Source organism: Loxodonta africana, chromosome 9, assembly GCF_030014295.1.
Source record: "Loxodonta africana isolate mLoxAfr1 chromosome 9, mLoxAfr1.hap2, whole genome shotgun sequence".
NCBI lineage: Eukaryota > Metazoa > Chordata > Mammalia > Proboscidea > Elephantidae > Loxodonta > Loxodonta africana.
Window position 1 is genome coordinate 110,843,276 of NC_087350.1, and position 14,880 is coordinate 110,858,155.

A 14,880-nucleotide genomic window follows, 5' to 3' on the forward strand; every position below is an offset into this window, starting at 1 on the left:
GAGGAGAGGCTGGGGAAAAAAAAATAATTAATCGAACACCTTATCTAGTGCTGGGCTAGGTGCTAGGAATACAGTAGTGAACAAAACAAACTGTTCCCCCCCCACCCCTTCTGGAGTTTACTGGGGGAGGTCCATGTTGAGCAAATCATACAAATAAATCCCTTATGAGCAGTAATAATTAGGAATGAGGCTGGTAAAGAAGATAATGGAGTAGAGTGATACTAAGGTAGTTGGTCAGAGAAGGTGACATTTAAATTGCACCCAGAGGGTACAAAGAACATGTGGAAGGTGGGTTGGGGAGAGCACACTCCTGGGCTGAGAAAACCCGATGGACAAAGGTCCTGAGATGGACGGAACTCTCAGTGTTCAGGGAATCGAGAAGGCCGTCATGGCTGAAGCAGAGTGGGCAATGGGGAGACTATGATGTGATGGGTTTGGAGGTGGTATGGGTCAGAGGGCAGGTTGGGCTGTGTCCTGGAGTCCATGGGAAGGAGCTTGGATTTTGTCCAAAGTGCAATGGGAAGCTGAAGAAGGGGGATGTGACTTGGCTGTTTTTTTTTTTTTTTTTTAAAGACTGTTCTAGTTGCTTTGGAGGGCACCAAGAGGAAAGTGATGAGACCAGTAAGGAGTCTGCATTAGTCAGGCTCTTCATAATGGTGTTGGTGATGGTGGTAGCAGCTACAATATTTTAGCCATTTTATGTGGGCCAGATGCTTTATATACCTTATCTCTAATTGTCACAACTCTGCAGTTTGGATATGATTGTCTCCATTTTAAAAATTAGGAACTAGAGACTCAGAGAGGCCAAGTGTCTTGCAAATCACACATAGCTAATAGCTAATAGGAGGCAGAGCAAGAATCTGAAATCAAGTCCAAAGTCAGTGAGTGCTCTTTCTCTTAGTCCATGGGGAACACTAGTGAAACAGGGTAGAATTGAATTCCTGGGACTTAAATTCCATGCACTATCGTGTCATGCTTGCAAGGCCTTGCTTGGGAAGGATCTAAGAAGACGTGAGATCATATTGGAAAAACAACTAGACTAAGATGATGACTGAGTCTTCCCTTTCTCTTCCAGAGAGAAGACAGTGCCCACAAACTGGTCCAGTGAGCCTAGATAGGCTGATCTGGGTGAAAGGAAATGAGGAATATGACTAAGCTTGTCAGCACCATATGAGCTCATCCTGGGAGATTGTGCAGGAGAGCAGAAAGGAGAAAGCTAGAGAGGGCAGCTGCTCACACCAATCCTGTGCTGCCTCGGGTGTAGTGGCTTCACTTCTGCCTTGGGGGAGATCAGCATCAGTGATGTGGCAGAAGGGGAGGTTGAAGTTTGGGGAACAGTGAGACAGTACCCTCAGACAGTGCCTCGTTGCTCAAGCTGAATCACTTCCTGTCCCCATCCCCCACCACTCTGAAGGTTGCCACACTCCACTTACCTGGACCCAGGGGAGGTTGCCTCTCCTAAGAAGATAAAATGCTCTATAAAAATATCTGGCAAATCAATCTGTGACTCAAGTCAAACGCCTTCCAAGAGGAGAGGAAGAATGGTCTGAGATTTGAGGAAAGCTTTCTTTTACAGAGTCTCTGATGTGAGTAACACTTGGGATTTATAAAGCCCTTCTATGCTTTTCCATGGTTTTCTTGGATGCAGTCTTATCCAGTCACATTTGTTGTTGTTGAGAATATGCACAGCAAAAACATACACCAATTCAATTGTTTCTACATGTATATTTCAGTGACATTGATTCCATTTTTCAAGTTGTCCGACCATTCTTATCCTCTTTTTCCAAGTTGTTCTTTCCTCATTAACTTAAACTCACTGCCCCCTAAGGTCCCTATCTAATCTTTCAACTTGCTGTTGTCAATTTGATCCCATATAGATATATCTTAAAAGAACATAATGCTCAAGGCAGACGTTCTATACCGTTGTTGTTGTTAGGTGCCGTCGAGTGGGTTCTGACTCATAGCAACCCAGTGTACAACAGAATGAAACACTGGTCCCACAGTTCTCACAATTGTTATGCTTGAGCCCTTTGCTGCAGCCACTGTGTCAATCCATCTCGTCTCAACGAGAGGTCTTTCTCTTTTTCACTGACCGTCTACTTTACCAAGCATGTATTCTTTACTAGTTAAGCTAAACTACTGCTGTTTTTTAAGAAGACTTCAGGGGATATTTTTGGTTTTAGGTTTAAAGATTGTCACAGGGCAATAGCTTTGGGGGTTCATCTAGCCTCCATGACTCCAGAAAGTCTGAAGTCCATGAGAATTTGAAATTCTATTCTGCATTTTCCCCATTTTGATCAGGATTCTTCTATAGAATCTTTGATATAAATGTTCAGTAATGGTAGCCAGGCACCATCAGTTCTTCTGGGCTTATGATAAAGGAGGCAGTTGTTCACAGAGGCAATAAGCCACACATTCCATTTCCTTCTATTCCTGACTCTCGTTCCTCTATTGTTCCAGGTGAATAGAGACCAATTTTTGTGCATCGGATGGCTACTTCTAAGTTTTTAAGACCCCAGGCACTACACAATGAACTAGGAGGTAGAACAGAAGCACTAAACACGTAATGAGGCCAGTTAACCATGATGTCTCATAAAACCATGACCCTAAGCCTCCAAACCAAGGAACCAAATTCCATGAGGTATTTGGTAGTTTAAGTAGCCTTAGCAGCTACTCTTTTTTTTTTTTTTTATCATTGTTGTAAGTATATCTGGCACATAAGTTTTGCCAATCCAACTTTTTACAGGTGTCCAATTTTTTGACAAGTTTGCCCCTTTGCCCAGGAAGCTTCTATGTATTCCTTGGGACTCAATTCAGATGAGTTGAGCCCTTGTCTCTCTAAATTACACACAAGCACATGAAATTTATTCCTTCCTCTCCTACTTGCTTATCATATCCACCTGTTTGTTTCTCTGTCTCTTCCACTAGACTGCTAGCTCCTTGGGAGCAAGGGTCATACTTTACTCATCTTGGTTTCCTGAGCAGTTGTCCATGGCTTGCGCACAGTAAGTGTTCTGTGACTTGGAACCGTCCTTGCACAAACTCAGTAATAACTAGGGAGGGTAAGTATGACCCAGCAGACAGATGTGGTGGGCCCTGCCCATAGCTCAAAGACCTACAGAGCAGAGGAGCTGGAGCTGTGGGCGGAGTTGTGTGGAATTAGCAGTATTTCACCATTTTTGATATACAAAAATGACAGTTTTATATGGTTCAGCCTAATAGCACCCAAGGCTTCTTCCTCTTGGGTCAACATGCTTTCTAAATCATTTAAAGAAGCTAGCCTTCTGGCTGGCCTATGGGCCTGTGGTTTCAGTGTGACTGAACATTCGGAATGATTTGGTTCAAGTTCTTGTCCTGTTCCCTTCCTGCACGTCTCCCCATGCTTCACTGTGGAGACTGTATGGAGAACCAAGTCCTGAGTGAGTGTTGAAGAAGCAGAGATTGACTGACCTCCCATTCCTAAGCCTAGACCCAGAATTTGCTCCCTCCTCTCAGGTCCCTTCAGCCCTCCAGGTCTCAGATTCCCCATCTCAAAAATGAGGTTATTGTTGTTAGGTGCCGCCCAGTCGGTTCCAACCTATAGCCACCCTGTGTACAACAGAATAGAACACTGCCCAGTCCTGCGCCATTCTTACAATCATTGTTATACTTGAGCCTGTTGTTGCAGCCACTGTGTCATTCTGCCTCGTTGAGGGTATTCCTCTTTTCCACTGACCCTGTACTTTGCCAAGTATGATATCCTTCTCCAGGGACTGATCCCTCCTGACAACATGTCCAAAGTATGTCAGATGCAGTCTCGCCATCCTTGCCTCTAAGGAGCATTCTGGTTGTACTTCTTCTAAGACAGATTTGTTTGTTCTTTTGGCAGTCCATGGTATATTCAGCATGCTTCACCAACACCACAATTCAAAGGCGTCATTCTTCTTTGGTCTTCCTTATTTATTGTCCAGCTTTCACTTCACATGCATATGATGCGATTGAAAATACCATGGCTTGGGTCAGGTATACCTTAGTCTTCAAGGTGACATCTTTGCTTTTCAACACTTTAAAGAGGCCTTTTTTGCAGCGGCAGCAGATTTGCCCAATGCAGTATGTCTTTTGATTTCTTGACTGCTCCTTCCATGGATGTTGATTGTGGATCCAGGTAAGATGAAATCCTTGACAACTTCAATCTTTTCTCCATTTATTATGATGCTACTTTTTGGTCCAGTTGTGAGGATTTTTGTTTTCTTTATGTTGAGGTGCAATCCATACTGAAGGCTGTGATCTTTGATCTTCATCAGTACGTGCTTCAAGTCCTCTTCACTTTCAGCAAGCAAGGCTATGTCATTAGCATAACGCAGGTTGTTAATGAGTCTTCCTCCAATCCTGATGCACCATTTTTCATATAGTCTAACTTCTCAGATTATTTGGTCACTATACAGATTGAATAGGTATGGTCAAAGAATACAACCCTGGCGCACACCTTTCCTGACTTTAAACTACTCTGTATCCCCTTGTTCTGTCTGAACAACTACCTCTTGATCTATGTACAGGTTCTTTATGAGCACAATTCAGTGTTCTGGAATTCCCGTTTTTCTCAATGTTATCCATAATTCTGTTATGATCCACACGGTCAAATGCCTTTGCATAGTCAATAAAACACAGGTAAACATCCTTCTGGCATTCTCTGCTTTCAGCCAGGATCCATCCGACAGCAGCAATGATATCCCTGGTTCCATGTCCTCTTCTGAAACTGGCCAGAATTTCTGTCAGTTCCCCATCCATATAGTGCTCTAACCGCTTTTGAATGATCTTCAGCAAAATTTTTCTTGCATGTGATATTAATGATATTGTTCTATAATTTCTGCATTCGGTTGGATCACCTCTCTTGGGAATGAGCATAAACATGGATCTCTTCCAGTCAGTTGGCCAGGAAGCTGTCTTCCATATTTCTTGGCATAGATGAGTGCGCACTTCAAAGCAAGGGTCTTTCTATCGCCCTGACTCTCCTTCCTGTGCTCCTGTGCAGACTCCTCATTCAGCCTCTCCCTCCCTCTCCCTTGGCCATTTCTGTACCAGCAGCTGCACCAGCCCTTTACCCACCCAAAAGATGCCCTCCTTGGAAAACACACAAAGCCTGCCTCAGCCCTGTTCCCTCCTCCTTGTTCTTACAGTAGGCAAGATGAGGTGGGCAAGGGAGAGTTAAGTAGTCTGGGATCATTTCTCAGGCAGATGCTGATCTGTCAGAGTACGGAAATCCAAGTAAGCCATGGGCTTGGCTATGTTTTTTCTTAGGAAAAATTACAGGTGAAAAGGAAAGTTCATACAGTTCACAGTCTTTTTTTTGTTTGTTTTTTTAAAATGGATTCAGAACTCTCAGTGCTAGAAGAAAGCAATGCAGGGAAAAGAAAGAATATGGAGTAAGTAGGTCTTTGGTTTTACTTTAACTCTTAAGTTTAAGGTTGAGATCTTTTTTTTTTTTTTTCACTTATAGAATGTATTTAAGTAACACTCAATGACTAATATGTAAATTATGAGTTTTGTAAAAATTCAAATAAATATAGAAGTATGTAGAATTAAAGTTCTTTTTTTTTCCTAATTAACCATTATATAGTGTTTATGATATTTTATGTGGTTTTTGCATAATATTTACCAGGTATTGTGCTAAGTGCTTTGTATATCTCAACTTATCCAGTCATCAAAACAATCTTGTCAGAGTGTTACTATGATTTTCCCAATTTTACAGATGAGGAAACTGAGGCACAGAGAGGTCAGGTAACTTGCCTAAAAGTTCCGTAGCTGAAACCCACACACATGTTTTTAGAGTTTATGAGTAATATACCTAAGATGGGGATTCTAATAGGAAACTGCTGCATAAACCTGGACCCCCATAGTGTTATCCTCACAGTGTCAGGGTGATTGAGAAAGAAACTCCGCCCACAGAAGAGGACAGCTAGGAAGATTTTTTTTGTTTCAGCTTTGGCACTAGGTGGAAGAAATGACTTTCCTCTGAGAACTCATCTCCTCTTGAAAAGTTAGCCCCCAACATGGTGTTGCAATCTGAAATCACACTACCTGTGTGTGTCCAAAAGCCTGAAATACAGAATTAAAGTGGTTTGGGGTCTGTAGTGTCCCAAGACAAATGGGAAAGGCAAGTACAAATCTTGATGAACTCGACTTCAACCCAAGCCACAAAGTTTTCTCACAGCAAAAGTTCCAAGGCAAATAAGTAGTTTGCAGTCAAAATTTATAAAACACGTAAGAATACTTAGGCACCATGGTGAGAGTCCACAGAAACGACAGACAGTAGAAACCAAATTTTTTTTAATTATTAGAATGATCGGAAATGACATTTAAGGTAACTGATTTTAGTACATTTAAATAGATTTTTAAAAAGATTTAAACATGGAAAGGGATCAGGTAGATTTGAAAAAGAACCAAATAGAATATCTAGAAATTAAAAAATATGTAAGTGAAATTAAAACTCAATGGTTTAATTAAACAGCAGATAAAACACAGATGAAGACAGTGCATGAACTAGAAAATATATCTGAATGTAATCTTTGGAATACAATCCAGAGACAAGAAGAGAGGGAAAATACAAAAAAGAGGGTAAGTGACACAGAAGACAGATGAGATAATCTAACATGTATCTATTTGAAATTTTAGAAGGAGATAATAGAGTAGGAAAGGAACCATATTTGAAGACATAATGATTGAGAACTTTCCAGAATTATTGAAAGACTCCAATCTTCAGATCCAAGAAACTGAATAAGTCCTAAGCAGGTTGAAAGAAAGAAAGAGAGAGGAAGAAAAAGAAAGAAATCTACATCTAGATACATTGGGGTTATGCAATAGTATTTACAGTCTTAGAGTAACCCCCAAAACCAAAAACAAAACCCAGTTGCTGCTGAGTTGATTGCCACTCATGGAGACCTCGTGTGTGCCCCAGAACCTGGGAAATTTACATCAGAAATTTGCAGAATGACTGAAGTACTTCTGTAGTCCAGTAAGCCCCAATAATTGCTGCAGATCTGGCCCAAAATTTCTGCTTTAACAGATGAGGAAAGTGGCAATCAATGCTGGTGACGGGTCTTACCCAAAGTCACACAGCTAGTGACTAGGTATGTGAAGGAGCCACGACCAAAACTCAGGTCTCTCAACTCACAGTGTGACTGGGTTTCTTAATGCTGTTTCTTTAAAATGTTAAAACAAAACAATAACCACAAAAAGCCAAAAACCATTTGCAATATATCAGGGAACTTTTTGGTGCTGCCCTCCAATTGCATGTTTGGAATTTGATAACTGAATATAGTCTTACACAGCCTTGCACCAGCACATTGTCCCATGCGTAGGAACCAATGAAACTGCTCAATGAGTGGGATGGGGGAAGGGGACACAGCCTTAATTTGTTCCCTTCTAGATGGTAAGTGAGGAGCCCTGGTGGTGCAGTAGTTAAGCAGCTCAGCTGTTAACCGAACGGTCAGCAGTTCAAATCCCACCAGCCCTCCACAGGAGAAAGATGTGGCAGTCTACTTCCATAAAAATTACAGCCCTGGAAACCCTATGGGGCATTTCTACTCTGTCCTATAGGGTCACTGTAAGTTGGAATTGACTCAATGAGCAACGGGTGTTTTAAATGGTAAGCCAGCATGAGGGTAGTGTAGAAAGGTTTTAGAAGGCATGAGTAAAAGTGAATCACAGGAAAGAGTTCCAGCACAGCATTCTGTAGAGGGTAGCAGGTGAAATAAGCAGTGGGGGCAACTGCAGCCTATAGAAAGGCTTTGCTGAGAAATACAGAGAAAAAAAAATAAAGGTACCAAGCCACACGGGAAAAGCAAGCCCCAACTCACAGCATGTCTACAAGCTTGCATCACTTGGTCATAAATCAGTTGACAAAGCTTTACCTACAATCTCATTTGTTTTGCCTCCTTTCACTGCTTTAAACATAGCTTATTTTGCTTTCTAAAAAGCTTGAAGCCTGGGCCCCCAAAGGAAGACATTTTGGAAGGGAAGGGGGTACCTTGCTGCTGATATACCAAAACGTATCACTGCTGTTTATTCATGGAAAGATAGTAACGACATGTATGGGTACGTATGGATGGATGGATCTTGCCTAATTCTAGCCACAAATGTACGCCAACAAGTGTGAGAACATCTGTAGTTGCCAACGATATATTCAAAACAGACAGCGTCACTCTGGACAAGAACTTGCCCATGACTGTCAGATTTGACTCTGGGGGTAGCACCCAGATTCCAAAGCCTAAAGTAGTTTAATATTTGCATAATTCCAAGTCTTATTGAGGGCTTTGAGAAACATCATAAATTATATCAACTGATTTGCTCTTTTTTTTTTTTTTCTTTTAAAGAGAAGTGTGAGATTTTTAGGCATGCAAAGCAGGGCTCTGAAGAAGTTGGAACCGGTTCAGCCAGGACCAATGAAGGGAAACCAGAACAGACTCAAATTTTGCAATCTGGGTGATCCAGAACAATAACTGGAATGGGAAAAGTTAGGGGTCGAAGCCCTGGAATGAGACACTCGGAAGAGGTATAGTAAGTCTTTTCAGGGGCCTGATGTGTCAGACTGGATTATTGGCAGGACTATGGAGAGTGACACACATTCAAAGCAGCGCAGTAAGGTACTGTCTTTGAGCAGGGCGCTGCTGTTTCTCACTCTGCTCAAAATTCGATGGGCAAGAGATACGGTTGCTATACAACATGTACGATTCTCTTGTTTTCTAAGAGGACGATTAAGTTTCTAGCAGGGCTTTGACCCATAATTTTTGCCCGTTGTGGCTCACTCAGATTTTAAAAATTTGGTTCTGTTCTGTTTCACTTCCTCAGTCATTACTGAACCAGGAAGAACTTGTTCAAAGCCCTGATGCAAAGCTTTGGATTTTGAAGCTTATCTTCAAAGTACAGTGAAATATATATCCTTAGATTGGTTCATTTGTAGAGAAACAGGCTGATGTGGGCATGGCACATTTCTCAAACACATAAAATATTGATAAGAAGAAATTTATGGTAGGCACCACAGATACAAATCTGGAGTCAGTGAAAGGGTATATAACTTCCATTCCCAGTGCAGAGGGATGCCACTGGGTACTTCTGGAATTGACCTTTGGGAGCCAGTAGGCTTCATTTGCAGGCAACTTTGAAGGAAACAACAAGGAATAACAAGAGGAATTTCTGAAAGGACAAGCCAGTTGTTTATAAAAATGGGAAAAGCAGTACTTTAGTCTCTAAAATTTAGGATGAAGGGAAGGTAGTCCAAAGCAGTAGTTGCAATGACAAAGCTTTACGTTGGTGGAAGCAAAACATACAAGTCCTTCTTTAAAAATAATTTTAAAAAGATAAAAATTCTTTAAGAATGGAAGTCAGCTGCTAATTGGTAAAGTGTTTGAAAGTTACACGAAGGCTATAGTTAAGTTTCAAAAATATATTTTGCTTTGTTTGAAGTTTCTATTCTATTTTACTCTATCTACTCAACTCTATTCTATTCCTGACATCCAAACAGAAGATAAGAATTGCCCTTGTGTGGAAGCTCCGTAGACATATCTAAACTCCCTGAGGGACTAAATTGCTGGGCTCAGGGCTGTGGGGACCATGGTCTCAGGGAACATGTAGCTCAATTGGCATAACATAGTTCATAAAGAAAATGTTCTACATTCAACTTTGGTGAGTAGCAGCTGGGGTCTTAAAAGCCTGTGAGCTACCATCTAAGGTACTCCACTGGTCTCAAGCCTTTGGGAGCAAGGGAGAATGAAGAAAACTAAAGAAACAAGGGAAAGATTAGTCCAAAAGACTAATGGACTACATCTACCATGGTCTCCACCAGACTGAGTCCATTACAACTAGATGGTGCCTGGATACCACTGCTGACTGCTCTGACAGGGGTCACAATAGAGGGTGCTGGACAGAGCTAGAGAAAAATGTAGAACAAAATTCTAACTCAAAAAAAAGACCAGGGTGGGGCCAAGATGGCTGACTAGGTAGAACTACTGCGGATCCCTCTTGCAACAAAGACTCGGAAAAACAAGTGAATCGATCACATATATGACAATCTACGAACGCTGACCATCAAACACAGAACTAAAGAGTTGACCTGAGTGATGGGAGTGACTGCTTCTGGAACCAGCATCCCGTGCCACAGTCTTGAGCCCTCCCTGTTCTCTGGTGCCAGAGTGGTGGGGCTGATTGTGGCTTACTGAGGTGGGGCAGGTACGGGACACAGCCCTAACCCCTAACCCCCGGAGTAGCCTTGGTAGAGACTCAGCCAACGCAAGCAGGCTGCACACTGACATGGCTGACAAGGGAACGAGCAACCAGAGGGAAGTGACAACTGTTTTCAGAGCCTGGAGCCAGCATCCCAGACAGAAAACTTTGGCGCCGGGCTTTGGACCAAGCACAGAGGAGCTGAGCACAGCTTCCTCAGATGGCAGGCAAGCACAGGAGGCAGCCCTAGTCAACTGAGGTAACCTCAGGAACACCCAGCCAGTGCATGCAGGCTGCACAACGACACAGCTGACAGGAGGAGAAATCACCGGGAAGCAGCGACTGGTTTTTGGAGCCTGGAGTGCAGTGTCCCAGCCAAAAAACCTTGGCTCTGGGCTTTGGACTAGGAGCAGAGGAGCTGATCATGGCCTTCTGAGACAGCAGGGACTCAGGCCTGACCCTCGGGGCAATCTCCACCCAGCCAGCTCACACAGGCTACACACCCCTCTGGAATATCAGATAAAACAGTCATCACCAAGCAAGATAAGTAACTTTGTCTATATTGCCATGCACTACTCTCTCCTATCTATCTGATCCCTCCCCTCCCTGCTGCAGGCGGCTTCATTAACATGGGAATTTCCTGGGCCAGGGAGTGAAGTATTCTGCAGGCTTTTTTTTTTTTTTCCTAACCCATTCTTCTGGCCTCAGAGAAGCAGCAACTAACAACTGGGGGGGGGGGGGGAGGAATCCTTCCCTGACTTAGCTAAACTGGAATAAAAACACAGAACAGCTCCACCCAAGCATATGAGATCCACAATCTTTGCCTTTCATCCCTACAGGGAACAAAGTGGCTATTATAATGCAAAGGCAATTCTGATAGAGATCTGACTGTAATTGTTTTAGCAGAGCAGTGGAAAGACAAGTTTCCCAGGTCTGATACTTCTCTACCTATTAAGTTGTTTACCTATCAAACAGAGCCCTCACCGATCCACAGCAGGGAACTGAGGGCTAAAGCTCCGCCCAAACCACCTAGCTACGTGCCAAAGTGGTCTGAGGATAGTGAACCTACCAATCTTTAGAGGTACAAGCATTTGGGTGCCTAAGGTACAGCTGCAGAGCCGACCCACCAAAGTGCTCTAGGAATACAGACAAACCTACCTCACTGGCATGTGCGGGAAGGCTGTCAGCATCTTGCCCTCCTTGGAGTGTGACCCCTTGCCGCTACTAGAATCTGGTGCACACAACTATCACCACTACTCCGCTAAGTTAATAGGTGACAGTCTACACCACACACTTGGTGACCCAAAATCAGAACACCTAAGCTGATTCTATTCAAGAATAGTGAGTGGACACTTAGGCTTATATATCTGGTAACAGCTCAAACCAGCTGGTAATAAGACGTAAGTGATTCAAAGGCTACAACAATCAAGACAGTGCAATCTAGTAGCCCATTTGGGTATATTGAAACAAAACAAAGCAAGAAGATAAGACTCAGTGAGCAAATATAAAATAAATCATTACAATATCTTATAGAAGGCTCAGAGACAGCAGTCGATATCAAATCACATAGAGAAGCAGACCATGGTTGCGTCTACAAATCCCCAAATTAAAGAATCAAAATCTTTCCCAAATGAAGATACAGTCCTGGAATTGCCAGATGCAGAATATAAAAAACTAATACACAGAATGGTTCAAGACATCAAGGATGACCTCAGAAATGAAATAAGGCAATCTACAGAAAAAGTCAAGGAACATGCTGATAAAGCAGTTGAAGAAATCAAAAAGATTATTCAAGAACATAGTGGAAAAATTAATAAGTTGCAAGAATCCATAGAGAGACAGTTTTCAGAAATCCAAAAGATTAACGATAAAATTACAGAATTAGACAACTCGTTAGGAAGTCAGAGGAGCAGAATCGAGGAATTGGAATGCAGGGTGGGGGGTTGGAGGACAAGGCAATTGACACCAATATAGTTGAAGAAAAATCAGATAAAAGAATTAAAAAAAAATGAAGAAACGCTAAGAATCATGTGGGACTCTATCAAGAAGAATAACTTGCGTGTGATTGGAGTTCCAGAACAGAGAGGGATAACAGAAAATACAGAGAGAATATTTGAAGATCTGTTGGCAGAAAACTTCCTTGGCATCGTGAAAGATGAAAGGATATCTATCCAAGATGCTCATCAAACCCCATACAAGATTGATCCAAAAAGAAAATCACCAAGGCATATTATCATCAAACTTGCCAAAACCAAAGATAAAGAGAAAATTTTTTAAAAGCAGCCAGGGATAAAAGAAGAATTCACCTACAAAGGAGAATCAATAAGAATAAGTTCAGACTACTCAGCAGAAGCCATGCAAGCAAGAAGGCAATGGGATGACATATATAGAGCACTGAAGGAGAAAAACTGCCAGCCAAGAATCATATATCCAGCAAAACTCTCTCTCAAATAGGAAGGTGAAATTAAAACATTTACAGATAAACACAAGCTTAGAGAATTTGCAAAAACCAAACCAAAGCTACAAGAATTACTAAAGGAAATTCTTTAGGCAGAAAATCAATGCTATCAGATACCAGCACAACACAAGGTCACAGAACAGAACATCCTGATATCAATTGAAATAGGGAAATCACAAAAACAAAATAAGATTAATTTAAAAAAGAAATGCTCAAAACAGGGAATCATTGAATTCATTATGTAAAAGATTACAATAATCAGAAAAGAGGGACTGAATATAGGAGGCATAGATCTTCCATATGGAGAGGAAAACAAGGCAATATAGGACAATACAAGTTAGGTTTTTACTTAGAAAAATAGGGGTAAATATTAAGGTAACCACAAAGAGGTCTAACAATTCCATACTTCAAAATAAAAACCAAGATAAACATAACAACTCAGCAAAAATAAATTAAACTATTATGAAAATGAGGAACACACAATTCACGAAGAAAAACTTCTCAGCACAAAAAAGTAAGTGGAAAAATGAAATTGTCCTCAACACACAAAAAGGCATCAAAATGACAGCACTAAACTCATACTTATCTATAATTATGCTGAATATAAATGGACTGAATGCACCAATAAAGAGACAGAGAGTCTCAAACTGGATGAAAAAACATGTTGCCTACAAGAGACACACGTTAGACTTAGAAACACAAACTAAAACTCAAAGGATGGAAAAATACATATCAAGCAAACAACAATCAAAAAAGAGCAGGAGTGGCAATATTAATTTCTGACAAAATAGACTTTCAAGTTAAATCCACCTCAAAGGATAAAGAAGGACACTACATAATGATTAAAGGGGCAATATACCAGGAAGATATAACCATATTAAATATTTATGCACCCAATGACAGGGCTGCAAGATACATAAAACAAACTTTAACAGAATTGAAAAGTGAGATAGACACCTCCACAATTATAGTAGGAGACTTCAACACACCACTTTTGGAGAAGGATAGGACTTCCAGTAAGAGACACGGAAGATCTAATTGCTACAATCAACCAAATTGACCTCATAGACCTATACAGAACACTCCACACAACAACTGCAAAGTATACTTTTTTTTCTAGTGCACATGGAACATTCTCTAGATCACATATTAGGTCATAAAACAAACCTTTACAGAATCCAAAGCATCAAAATATTACAAAGCATCTTCTCAGACCTTAAATGTAGAAATCGATAACAGAAAAATCAGGGAAAAGAAATCAAATACTTGGAAACTGAACAATACCCTGCTCAAAAAAGACTGGGTTATAGAAGACATTAAGGAGGGAATAAAGAAATTCATAGAATGCAATGAGACTGAAAACACTTCCTATGAAAACCTCGGGGACACAACAAAAGCAGTGCTCAGAGATCAATTTATATTGATAAAAGCATGCATACGTGCCAAAATCAGAGAACTGTCCCTACAACTTGAACAAATAGAAAGCAAGGAACAAAAGAATCCACCAGGCACCAGAAGAAAACAAATAATAAAAATTAGAGCAAAATTAAATGAGTTAGAGAACAGAAAAACAATTGAAAGAATTAACAAAGTCAAAAGCTGGTTCTTTGAAAAAATTAACAAAATTAATAAACCACTGGCAGACTGACTAAAGAAATACAGGAAAGGAAACAAATAATGTGAACAAGAAATGAGATGGACCATATCACAACAGACCCAACTGAAATTAAAAGAAACATATCAGATTACTACAAAAAATTGTACTCTAACAAATTTGAAAATCTAGAAGAAATGGATGAACTCCTAGAAACACACTACCTAAACTAACACAATCAGAAATAGAACAACTAAATAGACACATAACAAAAAAAGAGATTGATAAAGTAATCAAAAAACTCCCAACAAAAAAAAGCTCTGGCGCAGACGGCTTCACTGCAGAGTTCTACCAAACTTTCAAAGAAGAGTTAACACCACTACTACTAAAGGTATTTCAAAGCATAGAAAAGGATGCAATACTTCCTAACTCATTCTATGAAGCCAGCATAACCCTGATACCAAAACCAGGTAGAGACACCACAAGAAAAGAAAATTACAGACCTATATCCCTCATGAACATAGATGCAAAAATCCTCAACAAAATTCTAGCCAATAGAATTCAACACCATATCAAATAATAATAATAATAATCCACCACGACCAAGTGGGATTTATACCAGGTATGTAAG

General features: G+C 40.8%; 1 protein-coding gene across 4 annotated transcripts in view; it reads right to left on the reverse strand.

The window, feature by feature from the left end:
- Positions 1-14,880, reverse strand: part of IL33 (interleukin 33) — a 73,486-nt gene that overhangs the window by 22,087 nt on the left and 36,519 nt on the right. The window lies entirely within an intron of this gene.